Raw genomic sequence first — 7,064 nt, 5'->3', positions numbered from 1 at the left:
ATAGCATTTCTCTCTGGTAGCCAGCTGCCAGTGTGTGTCTGTTGGTTAAACTTGTAATGATTGGTGAAGCTGTTTTAACATACTTTGATGCCACAGAGAGAATAATTATACAATTGTTTGTTGATGCCACAGAGAGACTACATTCAAAACAGCCGAGACTTTCACTGTTTTACTGATTCCATCATCATTTCAAGTAGTGTGCTACTTTATCCAGCAGATGGAGCCATAGCATTTATCTCTGGTGGCTGAATGTCAGTGTGTGCGTGATTGGTGAAGCTGTTTTAACATACTTTGATGCCACAGAGAGAATAATTATACAATTATTGTAGCGCCACTTATTGCAGGCATGCAAACTCCTCACCTTTCGGCGAAATTCGCCGTTTTCAATCCAAATTGGGTGACTTATGTGATTCGTGCAAATCCGAGGAGAAAATATTTTTTGGGGGGGGGGTTTCGTTGGGACTCGTTGACTTTTATTTTAATATATTTTAATAATATAATAATATAATGTTCTATATACCGTAAATCCTCTAATATTGGCCTGTATTCCATTAGCGGCCGGGTCTCCAACATTGGCCGGTCTCGCTGTCAGCGGAGGTAAATAAAGGCTGGTCTCTAATAGCGGCCGGGGCTATTATTAGAACCATCTCGGCGGGTCAGGGTTTCGGCGGCACGGTGTGGGAGGATCCCCTCAGCGGGACCTCTCCCCGGCGTCGGCCGGCCCCCGCCGGGCGCATTTCCTCCGTGGCGGTGCGCGGCCTGTAAGTGCTCGGGACGAAGGTGGCTCGTCGGCTCCGGCCGCGAGCTTTACAGCGACCCCCCGCATCTCACCTCACCGCTTCCCTGGGGTCGTGGAATCAGTGCTCACTGCGCCCTCTCTCCGTGCGGGGAGGGACGGGGCCCACTCGCTCCCGGCGCGACTGCCGACCGGCAGCGGACTCACTGTCCTCAGTGCGCTCCGACCGCGTCGCGCCGCTCATTTGTTGTTAATGTTCTGTATGCATACCATGTTATGGTAACTGTACGTTTTCAATAAATGAACCTAGTATTTTATAGGTTCAAATATACACAAAATCTTGTTTTTATTAATTCTACTCGTAGTTCGTTTTGCTCAAATAGAAATTAAGGCCTGCCTCTAATTCTGGCCTCCTTCCAATAAAGGCCTGGACCGCGATGTGCTTGAGTAAAATAAAGGCCCGGGCCTGTATTAGAGGAAATACGGTATATATAACCGCTGACTTTATTTACAGACGCGAACACATATTGAAATGTGTTGTCAGAGCCCCATGCTTAGCCCCTATGTGTTTATTAAACATGCACAGACTTTACCCGCCACTTGCAAGCGCTATGCACGTCACCGATCAATACCGCAGTACGTTACAGCAATTCATTAATTCAGTCTTCGACAAGGGAGAAGCAAAAGAAGACGTTCAGACGCCGGAAATCTCTCTGTTTTTCACGGCCCCAGAGTTGAATCCTCGTTCAGTCTCATGAATGAGATTATTGACGGAAGAAGTGGAAACATGAAAATTGGCACATTCAACTCCATTCAGACAGTGAAATATGCCCTTCAGGCCCGAGGAAAGGCAGCCATTGAGCTGTTCAGGCTCAATGGCTCAAAAGTTTTTTTTTTTGGTATAAATTAGTGAATTTGTAGTCTGTTGTCTTTGTAAATCTCTGTTTACCAAGCGGGGGGGGGGGGGGGGGGGGGGGGGGGGGGTCGCGGCCATTTCCCTCTTCGCGCACTCTTCTCACCTTTTTGACCCCTGACCAGTTTGCATGCCTGCACGTTGTTATGGCTGTAGTTTGCACAATTGAGTGTTGGAATATTTGTCTCCATGTCGGTTGTCCTTTTGTGGCCTTGGATTGGCTGGCGGGTGCTGAGTGGGCCACGCAGCTTCACCTGGAAGAGAGGGACATGGGGGTAAAATATGCAGCCATATTTTAATTGATAAAACAATGAGCAAGAGCTAAGCTAAAGAAATGTGATGGTGGATGTAAATTATAATATGTTGCTCTTTAGGTGTTTGTAGGTGCAATGTGGAATGAGGTGTATTTTGTAGTCACCGGTCTCTTTGTCTTCAGGGTGTTCGGGCAAAAGGCTTCCCCAGACAATGGACTCCGTGTTTTAAAGTTCCGGGGGTAACCAAGTGTAAATTGATGTGGGGGGTTTTGGGATATGTGTGTTTTATTGTTCTAAATGTAATGTGGTTTAGTGTGGGTTTGTTTTCATTAATAATAGGAATTTGAATATGTATATAGGGTTGTGAGGATGTGTGTTTATATAATTGAAGTAAAGGAAAAGTGTGTTAATATGTGAGCAGGCAGTGGATCCCTGTCGATGAAGTCTCCCGAGGTCATTAGCAGAAACGCAGTATAAAAAGGCGCCATTTTAACAGCTTGAGTGTTGCTGGTCTTATGCTGGGAGATTTCATGTGCTCTGTAATATGGATGAATAAAAAGCCTCATCTGTTACACACGCCAAACCTGCCTGTTGGTCATTTTATTGCTGTATCATCCGGCCGTAATTGTGGTCATTACAGCAATGATGACAAGGTGTGGGGAAAAAGAAGAAATGACCACTCTTGCAATGAGGATCTTGAAGTCAGCGTCTCTTTATTCAAACAGTGCACAGAATCTCACACAACACAAGGTCATGGGAGAGGAGCTCCCAGAACAGAGAAATGAAACAGCATTTATACACAATGATAGATTGTCTTCAGTACACGTCATACTGCCTGTCATCAAACATGTTATCTATTCTACTGAGAGAGGGAGTATCTTCAGGTGGCACCAAGGTCTCAGGCCTCCTGCACTCTCCTTGAACTAACAAGTTTTCTAAAAAGCAAGGCACATAATTGACCTTTGGCTAAGCCCCGCCCTAGAATGTAGATTGACCAATCAAAGCCAAGAGAGCTCCCACAGGGGTCCGACACTTTTTCCACAGCGCTCCATTGACTTCAACGCAGGCGTCTCATATTTTCGGTCTCGGCAGGCTATACTGTCGGTATATATACAGCATCCAGGGTATGGATAAGCCCAATGATGTGCGCGCAAAACCCTGTGGCGCTAACCAAAACATCACCGTTACAGCTTAAGTTGCATAGTTGTTGATACGCTAGCACACGCTGAAGAAATACAACGTTATACGTGCGTAACGTTAGTCCGTTTGCTTCGTAATAACGATTATAGAAGTGAATAGAGACGTACCCAGCTTTGCATGAACAGTGTTGCTCCTTGATATTGATACCAGAGCCTTATAGATAACCAGAAAACCCGAGCCCAGAAGAGAATGTCGGACGTAGCAACAGTAACTAAGGGGGGCGGGGCTTACCAAAGGTCAATTATGTAAGGGATAATGCCCGACGAGGTGTCCATTAACAGAAATTAATGGACGACGCGGAGGCGTGAACCGTCCGACGCGAAGCGGAGGTCCATTAATTTCTGTTAATGGACACCTCGAAGGGCATTATCCCGCTTATACCATGGTCACTTACGAAAGAAATAAATATTTAATCAATTGATAATACTTTAACGTGTTTTAGAGTTAAAATCGTGAGCGTTTTTTTATTTTTACAAGTCGAGCGCACTATTTAATATCTCCCGTATGCAGGCGTTGGCCATAGCGACCCGACCGCAGCAGTTGATCAGTGATGGGAAGTGAGAGGATGGCTTAACCTTACGTTATGTGATACGAAGTATCATTTCAGAAGGCCAGTGCTACTTGTGTGTGTCCAGAGAATGATGCGAAATTTTGTTTCAAAGAATCAAAGTTCACAGATAGTTTCCTAAATCGTTTTCTTTGTGTTTATCTCGTCCTTGTCATCCTCTAATTCGTTCAATTCCTCCGGTGTCACCTCCTTGTGTCGCTTCCCCTTTTTCTTTTCATATTCTCTTCTGTCTTTTCCTTCTGCTGCATTCCACTCTTCAAAGTTGTCAAACTCACCAAATAAGTAAAAAGAAATGATAAAATCACTCATGTTTTGTCTGTTTTGCGATGAATAAACTGTGAAATAACGTTGAGTCTCCGTTGCCATGGTTACCATCTAGCGTTTGAGCCAGCGCAATAATTTAGAACTGTCATCAGGCAATTTGACGGAACGTCTTTCCTAGGTGTACATTATCACTTTTTAACCCACACCCTCCAGCCAATCAGAATCGAGTATTCACCCAGACCATGGTATAAACATGAATATAACCTGTTTGCTAAATCTAGTACCTAAACCCAATATTTTTCTATCATTTCCCCCCTGTTTATACTTTTTCACACAATTGTATAACTAGATACTTAAAAAGAAAAATATTTCAATGTGGAATTACATGATTAAATGGATTGCATTAGTTATATAAAAAAAATACCTACATAGGGAGCAAGTTACAACGTTTCCATCTGTTAATCAGTTAATACCACTTCTCTCGATTTTCAGCATTAACGTCATTTAGAATCCTTCTTTTGCAACTCACTTTAGACCATGTCCTGGGAGATGTTCTTTCCATCTAACATCAAAAGCTGTTCCTGATACCTGTTCTCCCGGAGCATAACATCTCCTACCATTCGTCTAATCATTGCTTTGATACATGGTATGGAGCAACCCACTCTCATAGAAAAACGTACCCTGACTACGTTGGTCCAAGTGCCAAAACGTAGAGGGGTTACAATAATGGCCCTTGAATTGTATGACTGTTACATTTTTTTTGCCTATTCTTTTCCTATGGTTTTGCGTCCAAGTCACGTGACTTTCACGATTCCGGCCGCGAGAACAAAAAACATGGCGGACATTTCTCTAATTTTTAGTGAAAAAATCTATATTTTGAGCTGTTTCTGCATAAAAATGCGTTTTGATTATATTTCTAGCGAGAAATATATATTTTATTTTCATAATATTCACTCAGTGAATGTACATAATCACTCGCTCGCTCGTTGTTGCGAAGATTTTTCAGATCTCGCCAGAATAATGTGAAACTGAAACGTTTTGGTTGCTATAGACGCTGCTATCGCCTAGCATAGCTGTGGCCCCAGTTTCCACATAGGACTCCCTTGTGATTTCACTCCGTCTGACGGATCAAACCCTCGCCCACTACATGTCGGAGGTTGATTTGCTGATCAACACATTATTCCGTGGCAGCGGGAGAAACTAATGTTGACAAAGTGACGAGTTACGATGGGATGTTTGTCCACTGTGTTTAATTTTGAAATCTACCGGATCCTCTGTGCATTTAACTTCCTGTCTGGTGCGAGCTCATTGATGGGTTAGAAGAAGAAGAAGACGAAGAAGAAGAAGAAGAAGACGAAGAAGAAGAAGAAGAAGAAGAAGGAGAAGGAGAAGGAAAGAAAGAAAGAAAGAAAGAAACGAGGGAAAAGAAGCAGGAAAAGGTAAACAAGGAGGAAAAAGAAGCGTGGAAAAATAACCAAGCTGAACAAATGAATCACCTTGACCCCGAAGATGCCATATTCCTGGTTGATGCTTTCCTGGATGAGTGCAAGGTAAGTAACATCATCTCAGTGATGGAAAAAGCATACTAATTACATGCTAATTACAAGGTCTAAGACCATAATGGACTCTGAGTTATAGCAGGGAAGAAGTATCAAGGTGCAAAACTGAAAACACTCCAAGCAAAGAGAGAACTATACAGTACTGGTTCAATGTCTTTATTCAAATGCAAACTATAGTGCTGAGCTGAGTTCACACTTTAGCGCCAGTGAGTGTCATTCAGAATTCTGTCAAAACATTTCACTTTATTTTCTTTTTCTTTAATGAAGAAAGGGTTTTCTAGATCTGTCAGTACAGTACAGGACCACAACTATTGAACTACTGAATTTTTACAATGTAATATTATAACATTGGTTTTATAATGAGATGTTTGTAGGTGGCGATAACCTTGGTGGGTGGTGGTTTATTCTGTGGCTCAATTGTTTATTTAGGTGGATCAGCATGAACCCACAAGTGGAGGGTCAAAAAAATCCACAAAGCTGTGTGTTTGGATTGATGAGGATAAAGATGGCCAACCTCTGCCAAAAAGATGTAGAGCTGGGGAGAAACGAAAGCGAGATTCAGCTACTGGTTGGTTTTTTATTTGTTTTTCATCAGTAGTTGCATTCATTATTCATTGAGCAAGTTCTAAATGGATATTCATATTTTTGCAGTTTCTTCAGCGAGCGTAACACCCTCCTGTGCTCCGTCTACCGACACAACTGAAGACACTGTGACCATCGAAAATTTTGTTTTTTTTTCCCTTAATACTTGCTTCCTAATTTGTTATGTGGTAATTGCCCAGATTTACCATTGCCTTCTTCCCTTTTCATTTTCAGACTCCCTCATTCAAGATGTCCGAGACCTCTTGGGAAGTGGTGCTGAGCAACCTCTCCCCTCACACTGGAGGAACAGGCAAACTTCCTCTCTGGAGAATTGGACAGTGATGAGGCCCTTCATGGTGAACAATATGCTGTCATCTGAGAAGCCCAAGGAGGGGGTTTGCCATCATTGTGGACACAAGGCTGCAGTAGTGATGTGTAGGGACTGTTTACCCTGGTCACTCTACTGCACAGCCTGTGACCTTTCCCAACATGAGGCCCTGGTGCTTCATAACAGAGCATCCATGGTGGAGGGGTTCTTCAGACACCTGCCGCCATCCACTTTTGTTCAGCTGCATGAGGGAGGGAAATTCTCCTATCATGAAAAAGGTAGTTTTTAAGTCTCAGGTTATATAGGCTGTTTAATACATTTTACACAAACCCTGGTTTACTCCAACAAACATGCTGGATGAAGTTTTGTTTTTCACTGTTGAGTTTTTGGTTTAATTTTACTCTAATATGTAAACTAATTCTGCTTTTTAGATTGCATGTTACCAATCATTCCTCCCTGCTGCGACTGCTCCACCGGGCAAACAAGCTTTTCCAAGGGAAAGACAGTTATTTTAATTGGAATGAATGGTAAAACATTTTTTTAATCTTCATATTGTGTTTTTTGTTTCTTTTGAACAAGAGATAATTGTTTTTCTCTGAATTTTCAGGAAGATACAACCTCTTCCTTCCATTGGTAAACTGCTCCTGTGGAAAAACCTTG

At 42.7% G+C, this 7,064-nt stretch overlaps 1 long non-coding RNA gene across 1 annotated transcript; it reads left to right on the top strand.

The window, feature by feature from the left end:
- The first annotated feature begins 1,736 nt into the window (after positions 1-1,736).
- On the top strand, positions 1,737-6,951 carry LOC311509852. The gene is made up of 3 exons (XR_014699871.1): positions 1,737-6,062; positions 6,146-6,682; positions 6,836-6,951. It is a non-coding gene; the product is annotated as an uncharacterized lncRNA (long non-coding RNA).
- The last annotated feature ends 113 nt before the right edge of the window (positions 6,952-7,064 follow it).

The sequence above is a fragment of the Chelon labrosus genome (assembly GCF_963514085.1).
Source record: "Chelon labrosus genome assembly, contig: SCAFFOLD_207, whole genome shotgun sequence".
Classification (NCBI taxonomy): Eukaryota; Metazoa; Chordata; class Actinopteri; order Mugiliformes; family Mugilidae; genus Chelon; species Chelon labrosus.
Note: the sequence above shows the minus strand (reverse complement) of the source record. Positions and strands in the feature narration are given on the sequence as shown.